Source organism: Haliaeetus albicilla, chromosome 10 (genome assembly GCF_947461875.1).
Source record: "Haliaeetus albicilla chromosome 10, bHalAlb1.1, whole genome shotgun sequence".
Taxonomy (NCBI): Eukaryota; Metazoa; Chordata; class Aves; order Accipitriformes; family Accipitridae; genus Haliaeetus; species Haliaeetus albicilla.
In genome coordinates, this window is record NC_091492.1 from 4,252,765 (window position 1) to 4,279,600 (window position 26,836).

Below are 26,836 nucleotides of genomic sequence, written 5' to 3' on the forward strand. Positions count from 1 at the left end.
ATCTCATTTGGTAATGAATAGATTGATACGCAGATGATTTCAGCATTTCATTAAAATAGCTGCAGAATAAATGCTGAAATTCATTCAAGTGAATTGAGAATGCTAGTTCCAATTATGCTGCTTCCCAAGTTTAATTAATAAGTTGTATTGTTACAATTAATCATCGTCAGATGGTTACTAAAAGTGAGTTTTTATGATCTGAATGCTTTCTAAATGCGCACTGAGATACATCTATATCATTCAAGTCCACATGCAGTAAATCAAGCAATATTTACAATAATATCCAAGTACGTGGTATAGCAACCATGAAGCTGCTGTGAAACTCTTATGTTGAACCTATGCTAACCTGCTTTTTGGAACAGCTTTATCTAGATGCCCACCTTAATGATGTAATTTACTGTAATAAGAAGTCGTGTGTAAAATAAGCAGGACTGGGGCCCCAGGATCATCTCCTGCCAGAGCAGGACCATAGAAAATGGAATGCAAAGTTTGAAAGATCAAGCGGTATGATAACTGAATGACCTTTGTATTGGATTGCTGAGTTTGCCCATATACACGAATGAGCAAAGGAACAAAGACAGGCAGATGACCCCAGTATCTCATCAGAGCAAAGGGAACACCTTGACCCTGCTCCTCCCTGGGCTATCAGAGGACAGCCAGGCCATGATCCACGTGCATTACTACGTCAATCAGCAGTAGAGATTCTCACTGGTCACAGATAAGCAGGTGTCTGTTCAGTACACTTATGTGGCCATGCCCTGCACCTCATCACAGCAAACGCTCCTGTCTTTTGCTCAGCTCCATTTCCATTTATTTTCCTGGGTGAGGGGCTCTCAGATCTGTGCTTATATGGAAGACTGAGTGTTAGCCACTAAGGATAGGGCCATGGGTAGTACAGGTCCATGTGCTTCAGATACCAGCAACCGGAGGGACTAGACTACATGCACATCGTGTGGGTGTGCATGTTGTGTGTGTATTTGCTAGTGAGCATCAAGCTAGATCCACAAACGGGATAAGAGGCTTCAGAGCCAAGTATTGGAGTAGCCATAAGTCTCGGCTGGATACTGGAGAAAACAGGTGATCTAAGGGTAGCCAGTGACGTGCATTTGCACATCTGTGTGTTTCTCTCTCTGCATGGGGCAACAGGGAGATCAGAGGATCCAGGGGCTAGCTACTGGATAGACTGTCTAAGATCAAGTACTGAAGGGATCTATATCATACCTAGGTATATGTTTTCCACTAACAGGCTTTCATCCTCATCAGTGGTGCTGCTTGTGTTGATCAGGGGTGGCCAGCCAAGCCACATGCATGTGCTTTTGCATGCATGTCTGGTGGGAAAACAGGCTCAGCATTACTCCTGGCTGGACCTGGCGACACAGAGCCCCTGTTAGGCTACTGCATTTGGCAACTCCTAACACCAGTTATTTCAACTGGCCCTGCTCAAAACAGATCTAATTGCGTCTAGGGGAGCAGGCAAAACTTGTATGGATAGTATTTGTTAAAGGAAACCAGGAACTCTCCCCATCAGGTTTCTTTTCTATTATTTTCTCCATGTGCATGAGGAAGCAGAGAATTTGCAAACTCCTCCCAGCATCTGCCAAGAGTCCTGGCTAACCAACCATGCACAGAGCCTGGCCATTTCCAGGCACCTCCACAACTGCTGCTTCTGGCCTTCTATCTTTCTTAAAACCAGCTCTTCTCACTGTTTCTTACCTGTCCAATTTCTCCCCTCCCTTTAATTTATGTCATAGCCATAAGAGTAGTGAAAGCACTTCAGAATACAGTTTACCATGATACCCATTACTTTTCTAGAACTGGAGCAGTAAAAGTTGTACTGTCACTCTCAATTGAGGGCTTATTTCTAACTGTAAAACAAGTGACCTTCTTTTGACCTGCTAAGAAAGCATTTGGTTTTCTACTTTACCTGGTCATTCTACAGCTTTCAAACTCCCCATCCTTTATGGTGTATTAAAAGAAAACCTCCTTTTGACACTGTATCTGAAAATGAGTTTTAAGAACTTTTCGCTGATAATAAACCAAGGACCTGATCTAAGGGCCAGAGATGTCAATAGAAAGACTTCCATTTGTACATTTCAGTGGGCTTTAGATCACAACTTTGGTTTTCCATGTGTAGTTTTGTCACAGTTCCACATAACTGAGGGACTTGCATTGTGAAGAAACAACAGTATCAAAATCAGAAGTAAAAATAAAATTTGTTGAATTTTTCTTTTTTACAAGTTGAATCTCCGAGTATTACAATTGAAGGAGGTTATTTCAGATTCCCTTCCTTTTTTATTTCCAATTACAGTTAAGATATTAAATAACACTGAACTACAGGCTCTTCCCCAAGGATCAAAGATAAATTGCTTTCGTTAGATTCTGATTGGTTGAATACAAAAACTGTGTAATGTTTACACATACCTTGATCTGCAAAGAACACCGAGGTTTCATTTCTGCACCAGAGTGATACAGGGTTATCTAATAATGTTCCTTGAAACGATGTAGTGTGTTCTTCATTTCAAAACTGCCATAATTTGAGAGCTCCTGGTCCTGTAATTGCTTGAAGGATGATCTGTTAGCACTGTGTTGTTTTGACATGCTATTTATTTTGGAGTGGACTTGGAAAAGCAAAGGTAACTTGAATAACTAAGCCAAAGATATTATCTAATAATGATTTTTGTTTGAAGGTTTAGGCCAAATTAATTTTAACACCACAGTGATTTATTCTGGGATGCCTTTGTGCTGCATGTGATCATATTAGTACTATAAAAAATTATTTGGTGATGAAAAAATATATCTATTTCTAATAAATCAAACTATCATTGGCAACTTTTCATTCTGGTCAGAAATTACTTATATATATAATTTAAATGTTCTTAATTCTTGCCTCAAAACTGACTATTGAAAAAGAAATGGAGACTACACAAGGGTTACTGCTTTCATAATTGTGAAAATAAAAAAGTTACATAGGAAAAATATTGATTCTTTTACGCAAAACTTTAAAAAGGAGGAAGAGAAGAAAAAAATCCTTCCCACCCTTTCCCCAAGCTTGGCTGGGTATACACGTTTTTATCTACCTTCTTGTTAAACTGCTCAAGAGGTTGAGATTTTTGGCCCATGTATCATGACTCCTGGCAATGCTTTGCAAACCACGATGTAATCATCCTCTTAAGATCTCCACAGAAATGCTGCCTGGCTAACTGGTGTGCAAAGCAAGATTTTTACTCTTGCAATCCTCACAATTCCCTTTGATCTCTTCTGGAATCCTCACATCAGACAAGTTAAAAGTGACCCAGCCAAAGTGAGGCTTTGCTGCATGACACGATACTCCAGTCCTTCATCGCTTCTACAGTCTTTTAGAAGTAAACGCTTGCTTTAAAGTTGTTAGCATATAATTTAGGTTCCCATTATCAGATTTGCTACTGGAACAGACCAAATAGGTATCTGGTTTTGATATTTAAACAGGTCTGCTAAAGGTCAAGCTACAATATTTTAGAACAACTTTAATATATTCCAAAGATCTGACTGTAAGAGAATTCCTTGGCTAAAGTATCCCTACCACGACTTCTAGATTTAAATGTTCATTTACAGGAGCTTCTGGATGAAGCATTAAGTAAGGGTTGAGAAGCATTAAGTAAGGGTTGAGGAGGCAGAAGACATTACACTTCAATAAGACCTCAGTTTAAACAACTATTCAGTCATAAAAAGAGTAAGAACAATAAGGACTTCACTTCTAAGAGGTATCTTTTAAGACAGTCAGGAAACAAGCGTTCTGCAGAATACACACCACACTTGGTCTTGCCTAGGCACTTTTTTAGATACACAAAGTATAGGTAGTTTGGCAACAAAGCAAGCTTGCTTTAAATATTTTTCTCCCAGAGAAAGGGAACTTAACAGTACAAAGTTTGATGGTATTGCCTCATTCAAGAAATATAGCTTCTTCTCCCTAATAAGCAAGGGCAGTCCAGCAAACCCACCACTGACTAAGATGACGGGTCTTTAATAACCACTTCTCTACATTTTATACTAGGTATTGGTGACCTAAGATGCACAGTCAAGTTCCAGAAACATTCAATCAAGTCCATGAAGCGTAGCACCTTGATCATACCAAAACGATATAAACTGAGAATTTACTTTCTACAGCAGTTCCTGCAGGTCATTTATGCTAAAATGCGTTCCAAGCCATTAGTATAGTATATGAGAGGAGACCTACATTTCTGGGAAACTCTATTATAAAAAATAATAATAAAAAGTGATCGTTTTGTGATGGCTCTCCACATTAATTGGTTGATGTGGAAAAGGATGTGCAATCAAACCATATCACAGCACTATGATTTTTTAATTAAACAATAAATTAACAGTGTGGAGATCAATACTCAATTCCATTTGAAAATGCCAGATGGGTTTGAATTCAGAAAAGGTCACACACATTGTAGATTAGCTCTCCTGAAATAATTAGTAAAAGAAGATGCAGTCTAGCCTCTTAATTTGGAGCACATTTTGAAAAATGTGAGTAATTACTTATTTTCAGTATTAGGAAATTAATACAAAGATCATTGAAAGGCTGGAAATTTTACAACAGCTTGAAAAATGTGAACTGAGGGTTGCAAGATGGATGCTACGTTCAAAGGAAAAATGTAAAGCTAGCTGGGCAGAAGTGGGAGAGGGATGAGGTGTTTGCACTTTTGTTCTCACCTCCTTTAAAAGAACTATCTGGCATAGATGTGCGATTTCAAGCCCTATAGAATTTCTTCTTTTCAGAAGCTTGATATTGGCTATTCATTTATGTATTTAAGCAAAAGAATAGGCAAATAGAAAAATGGCAGGAATGAAGCTAAATAAAATTATAAACAAATACCACCCATGGGATCTCAAGTGATCCGGCTACCTTATTTTTATAAATATTGAGATTGAAAAAGCAATTCTCCTAGATGCTACAGTGTTTGATATGCTATATTTTACTACATATATAATGGCTACAAGGAAAATCATACTACCAACATCAGTTTTCCCATCTACCTGCGTGAACAGCATTCTAACAAGGCTGAGATCCAAACTAAAGATAATTTGATCCAGAGGCACCAAAAGCACCAGGGAAAACTTATACCAGATAAGAATTTACTCAGGTGTCTTCCAACCATCAAAACTGTGTGTGGCACTGTGCAGTTTGGACTGATTTTTTGATTGCTTGTGGACAGCTAAGCCCACCTCTTCCTGAAATAGGTCAAGCAATCCCAAACCCTGCAGGAGTGCTCTTAGGGAGATTAGGATGAGCCACAGCAGTAGGCAGGTGCAGCACTCGGGTAGTGCTACAGGGGGGAAATAGATGAGCATCCATCCCATGACAGTCAAACCTACCTAGTGAGTTTTCCCTTGTTCAACAGCCAGTTCAACATTATTGCTCTCTTCTTCAAAATCCTGAGCAAGTCAGCAAGTCACTCTTTTAAAGGGGGAAAAGGGGAGAGACCCAAACCATCTACCCCAAGTACCCAAGTTTCGATTCCAGTTCCCTGGAAGAGAGATAGGTTCCTATATTAGGCATTTCAGAGCATAAGCTTAACTTCAGAGTCCTGCTCTCTATTTATCATATTAGGAGATTAGTTTCTCTAAGCTTCTAATATATATTACTAAAATTAGGCAGTACTAATCTCTCTGCCTTTCCCCATTCTCCCAACTTTTCCCTGCTAAGGTCTCATATTACTTAAGCCTCATGGATTACAGACAAGAAAGAGGGTCTCATCCTAGTGAAAGGTTCCCTAGCATAACTGACAGAAAAAGAGATGCCTAATTATTTTAAGCAGCTGTATTAATGGGACTACACTCCAGGATACAGGCAGACTTCTGAAGCTCAAGCTAACCTGGGAGGACTTCAATTTACTCATATTAAGAACCTAGCTCAGAAGTGCTGAACATAGATTAGCTTTGTTACTTGAGATTCCTTGTGTTATTGATGAAGAAGATACTATATTCTTCAACAGAGCTTAATAAGGGTAATAAATGGAAATGGACACCCTGTAGAGGATTTCTTGTGTCCCAGCAAGCTAGAACTTGCTTGAACCATTCTCTCAAAATGAGAATGAGCCTGCAATTGTCAGGAAACAGTCCCTGCAGATAATTAGAGAAGTATCAAGCTGGAATCACTCCTCAAAATGGGAATGACTAACTTAGCAATAACTCCATCATTAGTACCCTGGTAGCCGCAGGTCCTAATTACATCTAATATTTTGTAGTCTATTAAGTATCTGATGCAGTGTTGAAAGAAAAGTGCAAAGAAGGACACTGAAGCCAATGAGCAAACACACAAATGAAGCATGCATCTTTTATGAGAGCTTTTTTTCCTTCCCCTTTACAAAGCAAACTCTGTTCTACAACAGATTGGAAGATTGATTTCACACAGCAGCTGATGCCTTTTTTTTTTTTTTCCTCTTTTCTTTTCAAAAAGAAGTGCTATTTGACCAAGAAATAGGTGCCAGTCTAACACCTTTGGCAGAATAAGTACTCTTGCTCTCTCTTGTACCCTCTAATGGCCTGAAAAGAAAACACAGCTCTCAGGTGGGAGAAAACTGGAAGGAAAATGCATGCACTCACCTAGAAGGAACATAGACTTCAGTCTAAAAAAATGTGTACTATAATTCCAGTTCTTTAATTTTTACTGATATAACTAGGGCTTGAAAGAAAACACATTTTTCCATGTGGCATCTTATCACAGTACCTGAAGGAGATGAAACCTTTCTTAAATAGAATTAGCATTTAGGAAAAACAGCAAAAATCCTTGAATTCAGGTTCTAACAAACTAACAGAACTACACACCTCTCTGTCAATTACAAAAAACACAGGCTTTTTTTCTCCTCACCTTCACTCTATTCAGTAGTATTTAATGGAAAAATCTGTGTTGGAAATTGCTGCACCTTTAAAGATAATAAAAAAACCGTAAGTAGCTGAGCAAACAGGAATGTTTGGGAAGAGGTAGAAGGAATCTCTGCACCTCACTCAGGCTAGTAACATCAGCACATGCCAAACAAGAATCTGAAATAGGGATATGTCAGATGATACATTTCAGCTCAAGCTCTTGAAAGGCCAGTTTTCCCTTAGAATTCTGTTTCTAGGTAACCAAATCCCTGTGACACACAGCTTTCCACATTCTCACAGAGGACACCGACATGAGCAGCACAGAGACCACTGCTATCAATAGGTAATGCTATATCTTTATCTTTTTATAAAATGTCACAAAAATGTAACATTACATTGTCACCTATGACTGGGGGTAGAACAGAGCTGAGGCCGGGCTGCGTGTGTTCAAACGGTTGTGTGTGCGCTGCAGTAAACCGTTACGTTTCTGTAAAACCATTTCACAGGGCTGGAAGGCAGCAACCTCAAGACCTGCAAAAGCATTTTTGGTTGAGGAGAACTGTCCTGTCACAAGGATTAGCCTGAAAGCTGTGAATGCCTGGCAGACTTTGAGCTATTGCCATCTGCAGAATGAAGGGACTGATGAGAAGCATTTCAGAAGCTAGCAGTCACTTTGGTGATGCCAAAGTCTTGTAGTAGCAGCTTCCTAGAAGGGATGACAGTTCTTACAGTTACTCAAAAACAGACTAGCATAAGGAACGGCAGATAGGGCAAGTTAGAGGAGGTTAGCTAATTGTAGGTTTTAGTGGCTGACTGATACCACCCAATAGCATGCAGAGAGCAGCATCAATTCAGCTATAACAGCAGAACTTGCTGCATCAATTCTGAGGCTGTCCCTGCAGCAAAGGGCCATGACAATCTAGTGTGAAAGGCAACTAAGCAGCTGAGCTGCTTCCTAGCAAGCTGATAGAGGAAGAAGACAACATTGCCAAGAAATTCCTTGTGAACCATGGAAGCAGACACAGACGGAGTGGAAGGGAGTGAGGATGAGTAACACGCAGCGGCTGCCAGTCTGACGGCCGTGAAGCTCAGAGCAGGCCAGGACATGGGATGTGATAGTCCTCCAGCCTCCCTGTTCATGCTGCCGCTCACCCACTCCCCTTGGGTGACTTTGAAGATTAATTCCAAGCCCAGCAGTGGTACTCATGCCAGATGCAATACTATTTTAGAAGCCCTCTTCCATGAGGCATCTTATGTTCTCCATAGAGGCCTCTGGACAGATGATATCAGTGGTTGATAAGCCTCACTTAAGAGCCCCCAAATATCATCATGAATTGAAATCCCATTCTGAATAAAATCCTTTGGAGGGGAACAGGAAGACGTATACAGACTATCTATATTTGTAAGACTTACAGGACACTACTTTTCTACTTTTTCTAAACCTTTTTAGCTTAAAATGAAAACAGCCAGCAAAAAGAAGTACATTTCAACCAGGAGGAAGTGCCAGGAGGCATTACAGCATTTGATCGCTTTCATCTAAGCGCCCTCAACAAGCCCTATAATTGTTCAACACAAGGCAGTTCCTGTCCTACTCTCAAGACAGTATCTCTTTTAATACTCATTTCTCAGAGAGATGCATCAAGGCACAAAGTAGTAAAATAGTAAGCCAAAGATCAAACTATTCAGGCACTGCTTGGACCAAATACCAGAGACCTACTTCCTGGCAAGTAACAGAAGAATGAAGGTGGTAAGTTACATGAAATGTTTGAAACATACTAAAAGTGAATATTACTAGCAAAGAAGTAAGCTTGGGAAGAACCACCAATCCTTATGTCTTTCCTTCAAAATTATTCTTCATATGTGGATCTAGTTAAAAACTGATATACCAGGAAAAAATCCCTGTAAGCTTTTAATCTCAGTATAAAGACTCCATTGCAATCTACCCAAATTGTAGATTTCATAAGCTTGAGGTAAATGTTTGCTGAGAAATTATAATGCCTTTAAAAATGCATCAGAACTGGGTCAAAGAAATTCAATGATTTATTGATGAAAATTATGTCCATCAAAAAACAATTACTTTGCACTCAAGTCTACATAAAAACCCCAGGAAGCTATCCCTGTTTCTCACAATCAGGTGGTTAGATCTATTTTTAAATACAGACAATAAGGGGAATTGAATTTATCTTAAGGTTCTTGACATTCACTTTAAAGTTTTAAGGCTCTAGCAGTAACAAAATCTTAGCTTGTCTCATCAGTGATGCCCTCTCTCTCCTATGAACGGCACCAAACATTTGGTTGTTGGAATACCAGGTGATGGCTGGAAGAAAAGCTGAAAAGTACTGATGGTGGCACTTCAGCCCAAGTGGAATAGACAGATTGGCTGAAATAATAAAGCTGCTAAGCTAAATATGGCTTTGAAGAAGCTCTCAGCTTTAGTCTAGTCCTGCTATCAGTACTCACTGCTGCTGCATGTGCCTGAGAAGAGAGGCCTAGATGAAACACAGCACGGGATGGAGATATCTGACACAAAGGGAATTTGACAGTGAATGAGTTGACTGATCACTATATTATTCAGCTCATAACGCTTAAATGTATTCGGAGTCAACACAGACTGTGAAACATGCCTGCCATTTTGGTTAAGCACTGAGACAGCCAACTTAGGTGTACTTCTGTGCTGCAGAAACCCCGCTGCTCTCCAGGCCATATTACCAGTATGTGAACCAGTTCATTTACAGCTGTTTTGTCCTGCAGTCCTCCCATTCTTGCAGGACAACACTAACACTACAATAAGATGACAAGTCTTTAGCTAGGCAAGACTCCTCAAATAGCTGTGTATGTATGAATTCTGTGTATTAACTGCACTCATACCACCCAGCTTTAAAGTCACAGTTCAACATCTAGCTTTCAGAAATCTGTTACAATACACGTTGTCTTCTTCAGCTGGACCAGGAGCTGCTGGGTACACAGTTTTAAAAACAAAAACACAAACAAAAAACCCAATGAGCAAGTCCACAGAATTAACTAAGAAAAAATTTACCTTTCATTTTATTCTTGCAGCAAGTTATAAAACTTAACAAATCAAACCATTTTAAAACTACTGTAACAGTGAAAGGTACCTTTAAAGTGCTCTTGTAGTGAGAGCCTAGATTAGGTTCTAGAATTTTCAGCTCAGTCACAGCCTGAGACGTTTCTACCTCTTCCACTGTTTTATTGCTCAAGTTTGTATTTTTCCAAGACAGATATCCCTGTTATGGCCAGATTTCTGTCTGAATATTCCCATGATTCTGCTGCAAGGATGACAGAGATCTTGTGACACCTGTGGAAAACTAGTGTACCTCATGCATCACTAAGGAAAAAAATGTTTCAGTGCTGACATGGATTAGAACACTGATTCCCACCCACAAAACTACTGGGGAAGGGGAGAAAAGCTGCAGGAGGGGATCAAAATCTTTGAATCAAAAGAAGACGTCTTCCACTTTCTGTTTGAAAATGTCACTTAGGAGAGCTTCAAAAATCTTGCTGAAGTCAAGACAGGATATCTATTGTTTTTCCTGTAGCCACAAGTGTTTTCTCTATCAAAGAAATAAACCAGATTTGTCAGGAACAAATTTCAAAACAATCTGTGTTGGTTCTTAGTCATCTCTCTTTTCTTTTCTACTTTCACAACCGCTTGGTAACTTTTTCAGTACCTTTCTGGGAACTGGAACGAGGCTGAGTTCCTCTCCATTTCCCCTAGCCCTCTGAGTAATGTTCCCTTTTCTAGTGTTTCTAGCACCTCATCCATTCCAAACAACCAGTTCTCAGACAATCACTAGCACTGAATAAAAGCCATCTCAAATAACGGTTCTGTCATACCTGTCTTTAGGATTTCTAAATTATATAAATATTCTATAGCCTGTTCTTTGCCTGCTTTAGGTAGAGGAATTCTGGCAATCTCATTGTAAGTCACCTTCTTTGTGAAGGATGATGCAATATAAAAATGCATAAACAAGAAAGTTTATTTGTATCAGTTTATAAGCCTGCTTTTTTTTTTTTCAGTAGCAAGCCAACATTTTCTTTGCTATTTCTAGTATTACTTATATACTTCTATGATAATCAAACTAATATTATGTATCTACCATATTTACAATGGACTATATCTTTCCAACTGCTATAGAAGTCAAAGTGACAGAATTAGAACAAGCTATTTACATCAAAGGCTTTAAATTGCTGACATCCTCCTCAGACTTTTGAGATACTAACACATTGCCATGCCCTTTTCTTCACACACTGATCCAGTTATACATGAAGCATGCACTGTCCCCTGCAATTATTTCACTCATAGGCAGAGTTTACTAACTTGGCAAATAGCACCAACATCCACACTGCTTTAAAAGAAATTCAGAACAAATCTTTAGGAAGTTGATATCTATAAAAGGATAGTTGGGTGAGTGGTTTACTTTGTGTCTTCAAATTATCCAGTAAAGGGTTTGATGAACACAGATGCAGAAGCTACTGCTGAGCTATATCTGGCCAGGGTTCAAGTTTGCTCTGTTTTGTTCTTCTAACCACAGGAACCAATGTGATAGTTAAATAAAGTTCCCAACAATAAACAACTACATTCTCAGTCCGGAGAGATTATTTATTGGAAAACAAAGGTGAATTCCAAACGGTTTCAACTTCTCAAAGCCAATTCATATACTACCGTAACCATTAAATGCACAGAGTATAACAGATTTATTGTTTGTAATTTGTGTTTTCCAGCTCCGGGGTTTAATGTGATATTGTGTATGCATCACTATAAATGAAATGACCGTTTAACTCATGTGAACTTAGGGCATGGAAAGGTGCTGCTCTGGCAACTGCAGAAACCCTTTTTCTATTTATGCTAACAAATACAATACTGAAAGCAACTCTCATTTCTCATGGGTTGACTGTCCCTTCTCACTCCACATTAAACAGTGGTTTAACACCAAAGCTGTCAGAGCTTTCCATTCTTTCCTTTTCTCCCATTAGAACTTAAATTCATGAAGATCAACAACTCGTCTTTTTAAAAATTTATACTAATTTATTGAGTACTTCAACACTGCAATGGAGTATCTGGCCAAAACATCCAATAATGCCACAGTTAAGGAGATAAATTCAACTCCCTGTTGGACCAGACTGAACCCAGAACCTCTGTCTTCCATATATCAATGGAAGGTCCAGACTATAGAGCTACAGAGTATTCAGATTTCTTTCTCAAAAAAAGAAGACACACCTCATTTTGGTCAGAGCAGAACAGTTTGGTTTTTTTTTAAAAAACTTTTTACAAGAGAAGAAAGCTACTTCCTGCCCAGGAAGAAAAGCAGCTGCCAGAGGCTAGTGTTCACACAACCATTTACAGCTAGCTTGCCTGTTCATAACTATGCTGGGTGCAGACCACATCAGCTACTACCAAATGTGATGACGAGCCTCAGGCAACTGAATCAAGACCAACAAACTCATTTCAGATGGTCTAATCAGAGGTTAACGGCAACTTCACAGCCATTCCAATACATTCATCTGCAACTATAAATTAGTGATTCCAAGGATCAAGGATTCCAGTTGTACCCACATTTCTTCCACCCCTGGGTAGGGTTTACACAGGCAAAGCACAACATATGTCCCTGCTACATACCATATAAAAAAATTGGTGAGAGGAGGTGCAAGAGCAACATGTGAAGCTAGTCATATAACAGTATGTCACACACTTCGTGTACAGAAAGAGAATTACTGCAACTTTGGTATTTATAAAAGGACTTTCCTTTCGTGGTGATATCAGATCTTCTGTTTAGAAGTTGGATTCTAGACAATATTAGCAGCATTTGATTCTTCTTAATCCTAAACCTTTGAAGTTGTAAAAAGTATATATATTTTAATCAGTATGTTAAGTTAGGGAGTAATTTCTGCTGAAACTATGGAATCATTCCACTAGCTTTCCTTATTCAGCTATACAGTGACTGCTATTACAGTAATGCCATTTTGTCAATTGCCCTTTCATCTTTTTTATTTTCTTAACATGGATCCATTCTTAAACCTATCAGGTTTTATGACACACCACTTCAATGTGTCATTTATACTCTTCCCACTTGAGTTTCAGCCTTTGTCCAAGACTCCAAAGCTACATAATGGTCTGTTCAGTCTTAGAGCAAAGCAAAATAATCCCATTTCATTTCCACAGGAGCAACCCATTTTACTTTGAAATGTAAATAATTCTAAGTGTTAGAAAAATGTGAAAAAATTTCCTCGCACAAATTTTCTATTTAATAGCTTACAAAAGAGAGTTTTGTCCCACTGCCGCTGAACTCTAAAAATACTGGTTTCAGCTCAGCAGAATGGATAACATGCATTTAAATCCTGCTGATCAATATGGGACTTACGTGCTTTGTCAGATCAAGATCTATGCAAATACAAAAAAGTTATTGGTACCTCCCTATGCTTCACATTAAAAACCCCTGTAATTCCAATCCACAGACAAGCATATAGATAACTAGCACACCACAGACAACCCTAGAACATATATATATATGAAATCATTCACATGAGCCAGTATTTTGTGGATTGGTGTGGTTTTGTGTTATGCTGTAGCAACTGCAGGGCAAAGTCATTTATTTCATCACATAGCAACAAATGTGCTTACAGCTAGCTGCAATTATCCTTGGGGAGCAACAGAAGCCCCAACTGATCTCAATTAAACCAGCATCAATTCAGAAGAACCCTAGTGAATCCAGGCTGTAAGTGGAGATGGCATTTAGTCATTTTGATACAGGTAGTGCATTAATAAAACTCAAACATTCTCTCAAGTTAATAATTTCATAAAATTCCAGAACAGTTTTTGACCAAAAAAGCTGATTTAAAACATATTTGTTCTTAAAACACAGTTTTAGTTGGAGCTAGAAAATCAACAGTTTAAGATGATTCCGACATGTTCCGAAAAGCCACTCAAGCGTAATGGTATTAATAAAACAAATGCTACTGTTATTCTGGAAACATCACAAAGTAGTTTTGGGAGCCTTTGTTTTCCCACAACATATTTTTGCTTTTAGTCCCAATCACTATTTACTGTCATTGGCACTCAGATATGGAAATACAAGCCTAGCAGAGATTATTTTACAGAAAAATCAGAACACGCACCACATTATTTACCCAGGTTGGCACCCAGTTCTGTGTTACATACATAATAAATTCAGAAAATGTCTTCACTATAAAGCAAGTTGAATATTCTTTAAAATCAAGTCAGATTATTGGCTGGAAAGGTTTTTGTTATTGCTCCTGTGCAGAGAAATACTGTAACATTTTATTGCTTTTTCAACAGCTGAAGAAGGTCCTGTTCCCTCTGCACTTTCTAGTGTATTATTTTTCAGATTTTATGAGGCATTTCATTATATGAATTATGGGTGGTAGATCTAACTTTGTTGCAATTTAAATTGACCAGTCATGGGTCAACATTTGCAAAAAACGCTGAGCATCTGAAGTTTATATAAATTTCTGAAGCGAGTTATAAAATAATAAAATTAGTCAAGAACAGCAGCATTTTTAAATTCAGGTTGAAAGAAAGATAAAGTGGAAAATATATCGGGATTGATGCTACTGCACCTAATAAAATTTTAATTTCTTCTCTCCACATGCATCACCTTTTGTTTAACTTTGAATCAATTGCTAAGTTCATGAAAATCTCAATGGATCTGCAATTACACTACCTGATCTGAAAAATGCTCAAAGCTTATTATATGTGGGGAAAAAAAAAACCCCAGCAAATCAGAAACTGTTCTGTATAACACCCCCATAAACAATACATTTATATTTTACATATCAAAAGTCAACTAAAAATGCTCCAGTACATGTTCAGAACTTATTTTGACAAAGCTCTGACATTTTAGATCAAACCTCGTACATTCATTTGTCTATCTATATGAGGATGTATCTGCCACATCATTATAAATGGGGGTTAGTCTAATGAAAAGCTCAGGGATTCCACCTTCCCACCCCTACTTGCTTCCCTCCAAGCAACCAACCACCACTATTACACAGATCCAATCTAAAAAGCCAGCTAAGATAGTGGGTATATTTCAATTATTTTGATAGGCTGTAGATCAGAATTGTGTATGCACATTCATACCAGAAAACACTTTTATTACAGGATTTATGAATGAGCACCATTCTATTTTTAGAGGAAGGCATGAGGTATGAAGGGAAGGCAGTCAAAAGATGGTTTCGAGAACCTTTAAAATAAGGTATTTTCCTACTACTGATCTCACTCAGTTCTTCTATTAATGATTATTCTATAATAAAAAACAACTTGCTTGGCAGAGTTAAGGTATTAAATTTTTTTTTTTTTTAATACACTATCATTAGTTGATTCAGCAGTAGGATCTCTTGGAAAAAATCAATTATATAAACTACTAGACTTGTTTCAGTGGCTACCCTGATACCAAATAAAAACCCATACCGAAACAATTAGTGCTTGTAAGCTCATTATACAATTCATAATAGAGAAGGTAAACTTTCTACAGACACCTACTGGGAGCCGTTAACAAGACAAGTACACCTCTAGGGGATAAATAAGAGAGGTTTTTCACCTTATTACCTCTGGCAAGGATGTGATGTAATCCTAATTCCCAGAAAGACAAATCCTCAGAATAGGAAAAACCAAATGCCATCCTAGCTGTTTCTGAGTATTCTTTTATTTACACCATAGATAATGAAAAAGCTAGAGACATTTGTCACATTAACCTATTACCCAGGCTAACTTTCATATTAAAGGAAATTATTTTTACAGCAGATGAAATAATTATTTCTCCTAGACTTTATTAATATTGAAATTAAGCATAAGGTCATAGGTTTTGTCTCTGCTGCTTGATTTCAGAACTGTCTAATCTCTACCCGAAAACAAAAGCAATCATTTCTGGCACACATCACACTCTACTATCACCCTGTCAACTTCAGCTTTCAAAGTTTTTTATGCAACACCAGGTCAAAAATTTGATAAGCTTTTCACCTCTAAAAGCCCAAATATTAGTTCTCAGTAAAGTGAGAATTGAGAAAGTATCTTCATTTTACAGGAGAGAACAGTTATTAGTCAGTATGATAATACAGAGAATCAATTCTCCAAAAAGCTGTTGACAGTAATGTTTCGAGTGTAGCAGAAAATCACAACTTCCAGGATTATGCTCAGACCACCAAACACCTTTTCATGAAAAGTAAAAAAAAAAAAAAAAATATAATCTAATTCAGTAGCATGTCATTAATAACAACTAGTCTGTGATTTGGCACTGATATGACTCTTTTGCAGCTGTTGCTCTTACCAGGCAAATGACGCAAGACTACTTAGAAAAATGTTCCATGAGAAACATGCCCTGTAAATAAGTATTGCTCCTTCAAGTAATGCAGCAAATTAATGCTCAGAACACTATGATGCCACCACTACTAAAGAAATTTTCCTCTGAAATTTAATGTGCGTAGTAGAAGGTTAGCTAAAGAAAAACACCTACTTAAAATATAAAGCAATTATTAGGACAATAGCACAGATTTGTAGATTGGTGGTTTGTTTTTTTTTTTAAATAAAACACTTTTTTTTAATTAAAGCTTTATTCTTGTGGAAGTGTAAAAGCCCTGGAAAACCCTGGGGAGCCGAATACAGGAAGTGTCTAATCATTTTTCAACATAGAATATTCTTAAACTGATTACTATGCTAAATCACAGTGGGTGGCTGAACATTTAACAATGTTGAGTCATTTGGATGCAAGTTTGTGAAATTACCTTTGAACTTTTCATAATCACACAAACAGGGAAGAAAAATACTCTAGACACAGGTCATCCGATTAGCATTGACTATTTTCTTCAGAAAAGATTTGTCTGGTTTCAGCACCATATTACAACTATAGTTCCTTCGGTCTGACTGTGCCACTGACTTGGAGCCACATTGGGAAACTGATCTGCCTTTAAATAATCCATTGCTCTGACTCCACAAAGCAGTAGGAGGCAGTGTTTTTATCCTGAATTTACTCAGGATAAAATACCCCAATCATCCTACAGGATCCTTAAACTGGACTATCCATTCTGCCTGAGCTATCATGGATGTGGAGTGCTGATATTGATTTATAAACAGCTATGAGATCCAGCCATATGTACCAACCATATCTAATTCTAACAATAACCTAACATTTCAACTAATAATAGCCTAATTTCAAAAAATATGGAATTAAGTTTGGAAGTTACAATTCATTTTTATGACTGTCGTCCATAAGCTAACTTCAGAAAGTTCAGCTTTTTTTTTTTTTTTTACTTGATAAAAGCCAACAAAGTGACCATAGATTTATTTACACACATCAGCTTGCATGCAACAATTAAACTAAAACATGGTTTGGGAACCTTTGAATGAGAAGGCAGAACCATGGAAGAAGTTTACAGACACAGAGTGGGGTTTAATTTCCTCATATTCCCCTGTATGCAGAAGAGAGTGCAATACACAGATGCAAAATGTGCATGAAAAAGCAGATTTAAACTGGCAGAGTAGTACTATGCAGCCAAACGAAAAATCTCGTCATTATTACAATGTGAGGCTCTGAACATCTGTACGGTGCAATATGATGCTCCTTAGTATCAGACAGTAGGAATATAGATACAATAAGGCTTGATAATCCACAGGGGCTAAGTAATTTGAAAGGTTTTCCCATTCCTTGGGGCAATAAGTGTAAAGCGGTGCTTCAGTACAGTTCAAAAACTACTGTTAGCATAAATAAAGCATCGGCACATTGAGGTGAAGGCAGATGGAAAATTCCATCATGTTTGAAGGGAGGTGGGACAAAACAAAGAAAACTGCTTCCATCTTAAAGCTGGAAAAGTTTAACAGCTAGACTGGAAAAAAAACCACTGCTCAAATAAGAAAACTAGTTTTTATTTGCTCATTTGGAGCTCTCCTAGGCCAGCCATCTTGTAAAGAGCTGCCTTTCTTCTACAGATGTGTTGGAACACCGCCACAGAATTAGGAGGCTTAGATTTGTTGGGTCAGTTCTGTCTCCTGTTGTTTCTTCCATCATTCAAGGATGTCATATAATACTTGGCGCTCAGGTTCTTTATAATCAAACCTCCTCTCAACAAGACCCCAAAATTTGGAAGGGACAAGGGAAAGAATGTCTCTATATGAAGGAAATAACATTTCTAAAAGGGAAGATAAAGCCAAACTACTTTCAGCATCAAGCATTAGGAATGCCAAAGCATTTGGGACCAAACCTCAATTACACGGTTTCATATAAATCTGAATCACAGGAAAAGCTTTCATCAGAATCTAAGTGACACCTACATCCTGGGAGATATATCCCTCAGAAAAGTTCTCCAAAGTGTAACTGGAGTGACATCAAAGAGAGAAAATCTTTTCCTTAAAACTGGAGGAGTTACTTGCAGCAGAGGAGTCAAGGGTAAACATTAAATGAAGTTTGCTTCTTATCTGAGTAATATAGCTTTTAGCTATGTTCACTGCCAGGCCTGCAACACCAAACAGACAAGTTTAGGGGTAAATAAAAGTGAGTAAATGGCCACTTCCTAACCTCACCAAGTCTGTAGGAACAGTCTAGTATGTCACATTTCAAAGTCTTTCCAAATAAATACAAAACGGTTGAGCACCATGTGCTGACTGTGCTGAAATCCAGAATAAAGCATGTACTTCTGTACGTCTTAGCTGTTGTCAAAAGAGTCAGGAAATTTTCTACAAGTAAACAGCTTTAAAAAGTGATTAATATGAAGCTGATCCAGGAATAAACACATCCCTTTGTCTTCCTCATCATAATTCTGGGGTGAAAAGTCCAAAAATTGCTAAGTCAAAACTTTGCCCATATTGAGTTTTCAGGAACTCATTTGCCTCATGTCTATCAGATTTGATATTGATTTAGTAGAATAACCAGTATTTCATTCAAAAAAGAGGCAGAACCAGTCCCTTTACAACTCTGAAACAATAAAGAATATCAAAGGTGAAAACCTCTACTTTGCTTCTTGTCTGTGAAAATAAGTTGGGATTGAATACCTACTGAATACTAACTTGCTCCAGGGAAGAAATCCAAAACAAGTAAATACAGGTGGAATGTTATCCACAGCATAAGAATTTCAAGTAATTCATAAATCTGGGGATCAGCCCAGATATTAATTGCAAATAGCACAATTCAAGAGAAGAAACATTATGAAACATGCAAATATGTGAGTAGCAAATGTGTAATGAAGAACAGCCTTCAGAGTAGCATATTGTGTCTCAGTGAAGCTACAGGCTGATAGAAACAAGGCCGCATTTGAGAAATGGACAACTTTTCACTTTAAAAAAGCCCCCAAGATCCTCCACTGAGATGAGAAAACAGTTTTCTTATTCCCCTTACTATGCGTTGAATGATGTCTCTGAAGTGTAGTGCTTGGAGTTCAGTGAGCTGCAGTTTCTCTCCCCAAACGCTGACACTGTGCAAATTTCTTTTAAAAACTCTCTCAAAAGTTTCTTTGCAAAAACCAGAAAATAGCAGCCACTTCTACTCTGAAATACATATTTTTATCCTTGGTAGAAGACCAGTAGGTTGACAAGCAAGACCTTGTTTTCACTATTCACACTTCCTTATTTTGCTTTTTGCTTGTTTAAAATGGTACCTCCAAAAGGACAAAGAGTATGTCTCAAATACAGATTAGGCACATTACAGTTGAATCAAAGTTAGCTCTTCTTTCCAGTGACTTTAGAGTTTAGCCCAAAATACGCTCCAGTGCTATTTGATTTTTATAACATCCTTACCAGGATTTCTGAATTTAAGTCAAGTTCATCAAAAAGTGGGAAAACTTACCATTCTTTTTATGAGACCTCACAACTCAAAACACATCAAAAGAAGCCACGCTGTACACATGAAAAATTGGGAAGGGGGTTCTTATGTTCAGGTGATAGAGTCAAGCATTTAACTGTGTTTGGAAATAAACTGATAGTGAAGCATCACATCATTCAAGTACTAAACGATAATGCAAAAAGAAAGTGTTTATAAGTGAGTCCTCCAATTTTAAATCAGTAGTACAATATGTACTAACCTGGCAATGAACTCTGGTATTTATGGGTAATTGCTTTGTGAAAAAATCAAAGCATATTTGCATCGATCGTGGGTGCCGTATGGGGAGCACAATTCATTTCAAGAGATAACAGCAGCAAGTAGCTGGAAAGAAGAATTTTAGTCTGCTCCAGTGGAAAAAGAACAAATAACTATAAGTAGTGGAGTAATGCAGGAAGCTATTTGCAAATGCCTTTATGATAAAGTATTGCAAATTAATTCTTTCTATACTTACATTTGTAATGTCTGTTTAAAAATTTTCTAATAGATATTGGTTTGTCTGAAAATATTTGTGAACCCTGAAGCTGCAAGAATGTTATTTCATTTGAAATATGTTTAAAAAATGTGCTTTTCAACTTTCACTTTTCTTTAAAGACTCGGCAAGCCAAAATGTAAAACAAAGACCTTTTAAACTCAATTAAAAAAAAAAAAACAAAAACAACAACACAGAAAAGCCTGACACCATAAATGGGTAGTTTGGCCAAAATTCATAGTTTGGAATTTACCCGCAGATGTTGTCAATTAATTAGAAATATCAATTAATACTTGAGATTTTCCCCTCCTTATGAATGAGAACATGGAAGACTTGCAAGATAAATGACTAAACTCATAATTATTTTATTATGCAACATGATCTTTACTCATCTTGCTCTAACATAGGTAAAGTCCTTACAGAGGATACATTGCTTTAATGCTCTCACTGTTTGAAGAGACGCACCTTTGGGCAGCAGGAACAGAGCAAAGGAGACAATTTATGGAATTAGAGCATCTTGACCCAAAATGACCATGGACACATTGCTCCCACAAATTGGAAACATAATTCTAAAGCCAGGTAGTAAGACTCCCAGAGCTCTTTTCCCTCCTGCATAAACCAGCATTAAAATCTCTGTCAAACCCCTTATGCAGAGGGGTTCAGACCACCAGACATCAGAAGCTCTGCTAGTAAGAAAACTGGAGATTTGGGTGTCCTGGATAGAAAAAGTTTGCAAACCTTGACCAAATAACTCAAGTACATACAGTCTAAGTGTACTGTGTCCAAGCTTCTGCTTTATATCCAAATCACTGGCCTGAAATCCAGCAGGATTTCAGCAGTGCACAGACTTCCTCATGTCGGTAAAAAAAAAAAAAAAAAAGTAAAATTGACCTTGTGCCTACGCATTAAGGCTACGCTGTGTGGTTTAAAACTAGCACATCTTAACTTGAGTAATCTTGACTTGGCAATCTCAGCATCCTCTAACACTTTCATTAGCCTGAAGAGTCACTTCAAAGTCTGTATGCTAAAGACAGATGAATCTGTGTGGTGTCTTGGGGGTTGCACTAGATGACCTTTAAAGGTCCCTTCCAACCCAAACTATTCTATGATTCTATGATTCAAGAGTTTCTTTTTAAAATTACTAGAACAGCACATGCAAGTCTTGGAATGCTAGACAAGAATAGGAAATTGAGTACTCAGTAAAAAGTACTGTAGCGAGGCTGCTAGCCTTCGTGCTAAGTTCGTGCTGGAAAACATTCAGCTTTCTGAAGTGGAAAGTAACAGACTGCCCAGAGAAAAATAATACATCTTTTAGGTATTTTATTTGCAAATGCTGGTAAGTGACTGATTAATCTAATATTAGGAAACAAGGTTTTCCTCTGTCTCATGTTCCATATTTTGGTATTTGCTTTTACTCTACAGAAGGATTGCACATTATTGATTTATTGCACATATTGAAGCCTACTGATGATGGTACAACGAAGTACTTCTGCAGACACTAGGTAGAATACTTCACCAAGTCAGTTTTCTACTGTCACAGCTGATGGGAGATGTTTTATAGTTATATTAACTAAAATACTCTTTCAGAGGCCTTTGCCATTTGCAGACATTGACCCACCCATTAAGGCTACTCAAAGCATGAATACTGACTTGCCAGTTGCATACCAGTCAAGAAACAGCAGCATATCTTTTATTCCAATGCAATTACCATAAAAGTGGTTTTTTTTTCCCCCTAACAGTCTGAATGGTTTTGATTAAATGCTATTTACTAACTAAGCACTTTTTCACTGGATTGTGGCAGGTTTTCAGTGCTGCTACATCTGTGGAATGTTTTCAAGTTATTCTCTTAAGTAAACATAAGACTATAAAATGTAAATATAAACATAACAGTTCTATAACAGTAAAAGCATAATTTGAATAAATAGGGAAGCTAATGAAACACCATTACATGTAAAAGACTATCATCTCCCTCTATGCACTAAGCAGTGAACTTGCAACTGCAAATTCAGATGTAAAAGAATTCATTTGGCTCAATTCTTTTGGTTTTTATGAGAGTCACAAAAAATTTGTTCCCATACTTTAGCCATTAAAGCTACCTTGCAATTTTCTTATTGCTATTACCTTTTCAGCCTTGATTTACCAATTGAGAGACAATATAGAAAGTGAACCATTTACCTGTAAACTAACAATCAGGACAGTGGAAACAAGCAATCACTAATTGGAACTGCAAAATTACTACAAAGGTAGCAAAATATTTTTTAAGGTAAACAGTTAATAGGTTCTTCAGTATTGTCAAACATTATCTGTCATTGATGGGACTTTTTTTTTCAAGAATGTAAAAACAATGAAGTAGCAATGTCTGACATAAAAAAAGCCACATATACATACTTTTTTCAATAAGCCATCATTTAGATCTCATCAACAAGGCGATCAATGCTCACTCTGATTTGAGTGCAACAGCTCCATTTGCCTATCCTTTAACATATAAAGACCATAAAGTTTGAGTCAAGATTACTTTTGAACCTTCCTCCCTTAAATAAAAATTCAGTGTTCTCTACTTTAGCTCTAGTTGTCTAGTTACAAGCAAAGCTGAAAAGTGACATCTACAAACCTATACAGCATTATAAATTATACCTCTAATAATTCTGTTATTCTTCAGGCCTAAGATCAGTCTGGTCTAGGGTTTTGATACTTCTGTTTATGTTTTCCTAGATAGAAAACATTAATCCACACAGTGTAGTAAAAATGCATTGGAATATTCTCCTTACAGGAAATGATAAATATGTGAAGAGAGCATCAGAAGAACAAGGCATCTTACTTTGTTACAAAACTTCCAGGATTCTGTGTTATCATGTTCTGATTGTGCTTAGAAGGCAAAGTGGTAGAAATCTACTCTTACGGGGACATTGGGGACTGTTTGGGCGGGGGGGAACCCAAACAGAAAACACTGCTACTTCCAGTTAGACAAAGCAATTTAAATCTGTAGAAATAATTAGACATGAAGTACTAAATATAACTATTTCTGCTATTGTTTTCATAGCTTTTATCACAGTGATAAATTTGAAGAGAGATAAGTGTACTCAGACAGGTTTTTTAAGTGTAACTGTGATTGTCAATTAAAGAAGAGATAATATTGTCACCAAAAGACAACTGAATCTTTTAAATGGCTCTTTGCATATGTTTACCTAGAGTGCTGAAGAATCTGAGACTAGATTTTCCTCATTTGGGTGCTTTACTGTTAAACCAAAATGTAAATTCTAATATGTACTTACCATTTCTTCTGTTGCTCTTTCTCTCACGTTCATTTCAAGACAGAACTATTCTCTACTAATCCCTTAGCTTCCTTTTTTACTGTTTCAGATAATTCCACTCTCCCTTTAAGTGCAGGCATACATACACACATAAGAAAACCTCAGGAAAGGAAAATGTACTGTGCTGCCTGAAGTCATCTATCACATAACAACCATAAAATGTATTGCTCTAAAAGGTAATAAATGAAGCTTTGCTTTACAAAGCAGCAGCAAAGAAAAACCAGGAGCTATAAACAGTGGAATCTTTGCTACCTCATTCTCTTTGCAGCCTTGATACATTAAGACAAATTTAAAGATACTGCTTTGTTACTGACTTCTCAAACATGAAATGTTTGTGTGTAAAACAGGGAAAGGGCCTTAAAAGTAGAACAACAAATCAAAACCAAAAATGACCACCTTCTCTCTGCACCAAGACACTAAAATCTTTCCAAAACAAGAGAGCCTGGGCCTCTACTATCACAGAAGTTAAAATGCTCATACATGGTGCTGCAATGAAAATCTGAGTTCCCTAGCTCAGACACCAGGATTTCAGGTTGCAGACCCAGAATTTGCAATTGCATTGAGGTTCTTGCACCCAACTGCAATCCCCTGGGTTCTCACAGGTACCCAAGAGCCATAAGACAGCCTATTAACAGATCAGGACCACCTTTTACCACTACTCTAAAAGGAGTGGCTGCTTCAGGGACAGGCAGATTTTTGGAGGCAGCAACCTACTCAGCCAGTGCAACTTCAGGATGTCTGACCTTAGGAACTGATCCCATAGCTCCTTAAGAAGCAGGTCAGGAATAGGCTGACTTCTAGACAGATTAAGGAAAAAGTACAATTTCCTCATCAAGCTGAGCAGAAATTAAAAACTTTCTCTCTTCTTTCTGGCTATTTTGTTAGGAAGAAAGGTTTGCCTGCCTCCACCTCAGTTATGACAGGAGGTTTCCATTCCAAATAAGTCACTGATTTCAATGCATGTGTGTTGTCCTATCAAGTAAAACTATTCCTACCTGCTCTAAGAATTGTTAGGAGTTGTCTCTTACTCAGAAAGTGCAAGTTACCATGAAGTCAGTTAAGTAACCTTTCTCAAATCTATACTATGAACTAAAATCAAATGAAAGCACAGTTTACTGAAAGTATAATAAAGAATGAGCAGCGAATGCCTTAATCTACTGATGGGTAGCGTAAAACCATAGTCACAAATCATCAGCCACATGGTACAGTGAAAAGCACAAAATAAGGAATAACCTACACACCAATAATTTACCCAATTAACTTAGACTAGGAACAGAAACTTGCATTATCGTTTGGCCTTAATGTTTATCTCCCATTGTTTTAGAATTAAGAAAAGTCAGTTTCAATGCACTAAACCATATTACTTCTTGAGAATTCACCTATCATTGTGTGGTTTTGCTTAGTGGTCCTACAGTTTCTCAAGAGAAACTTAATTAAACAATAGTGATAAATTGGCAGAGTTTTACAAGCTAACGAATGACTGCCTTTCTGGTGATTAAATGCAGGTGCTATTGGTTCCAAGAAGCATAATAATCAGAAAAAAAAATGTTTATTTTTTTCATAAACTTCTGCCGATTCTTCATGAACACCACACCAGTACAGGGGATACTTTCGTTCACTTTTAAGATTTCTGGGCACCTTGTGTGACAGCATACTTTCCTGAAGACGCATATCAGAAATGAAGAAATTGTGTAGTCTCCAAGTCTCACCTGGGGCAGTTAGAGGCACTTCCCAGGTTGGTACTGATGTACAGTTTAGATTCTACAGAAAACAAACATATATTCTTAGCTTGGAAGACCCATCCTAGTAAGTCAGACTGTTCAGACATGTTTGCAAAAACCAGAAGTACACAGTCACAACTTTGCTTTTAGAGATGATCATAAGAATGCAAGGATATAATCTTTTCAAAAAGATTCACAGAGACTAACTGCAAAGAATAAGAGTGGGCCATTATGTATTGATTACAAAGAGAATCTCTTTCAACTTTTGAGTAAAAGGAATAAATTTCTTTTTTAAAAGGTCTGAATATTGGTTCAGAGGAAACAAACTGTAGCCAATGCAGTATGGCTCTTGGACGGACTTCCCATTGGTTGGAAAGCAAGGAGATCTGTAAGACTGGTAGCTATATTTTTTCATATGAAAACAATTACTGTAACAGTTGTTTCCCCTCTTTTTATGCTTAGGTGACGAAAGTGGAGGATTTAGGTGTTTTTTTTCCTAACTTAATACCACTATTTCTACCCATTACATCTTCTTCTCTTGTGAGATTACTATACTTGGGGTGGGGGGGGTGGGGGGGGTGGATTATAACTCTCTTGGTCCAGTACTAAAGCGCTTTATGTAAATTGAATACAAGACAGCTTTTGTATTAGGTATAGCACTTTCTACAAAATTAGAGCAATCATGAGGCAAGCCTTTTATAACTCACTTGACTTCATTTCCCTAGGTCTATCAGGAATATTATTATTTTTATTTGTTTTTTAATCTCCTGAATGTTATGATCATTGAAGCAACTGCTCTCAAAAACTCTTAGTAACCAGCCCTTTTGGAGAAAGGTCTTGTGAACATTGCAAATTATGCTAAATCAAGGGATAGTTTATTTCCTCCTGTTCCAAACCTCCATAAGAAACAGAACTGTATCTGCATTTCCAATACCTGCTCCTTTGCATTTTAAAGCCTAATGGGACTTAAGCTGGCAGTGGATACATGATTTTTATGACTGAATCAGATCTTTCTTAAGAAAATTTCACTTTTCCCAGGAGACATCATCTAAGCTTCACCTGGAAAATGTTGTGCTTTATTCACATAGACTTCCCATTCTTTCCCCCACCCCAATCAGAAGCAGTTCCTGACCTGAATCCTAGCAGACCAACCACCATTTACTGCCACTTCATCATTCCCTGATGACGTAATTTTTTCATAGAAGTATAAGGAACTAAATGTAAGAACTGAAGAATAAACAGCTCATGATAGCTTAAACAGACTCAAATGACAGTTCTGAATATATGACCATCCTTTGACTCAAAAATAAATCATCAGTTAACTTTGATACTGGCTATTTGAAAACAAAAAGAGTGGAAAAAAATTATTGGGTTTTTTTTTTTAACTTGGTGATGATTTTGTTTAAAGAGGTTCACTCAGCTGTGCTTTTCTCCTGAAAATCTTGAACTGGAGATTGTTCTTTTTGTGCAGCCATATTTAAGCTGAATCAACAGTCAATGACAAAATTGTATACACCAGTTCATATTTCCCCATCACTTCCATTAGCAGACTGTGCTTTTCTAGTCAGAAGTAGTTCTACTTCAGTGTGACCTCATTTCAGCTGAAAACTAGGGAAATACATATATATTATTTTTTTATCC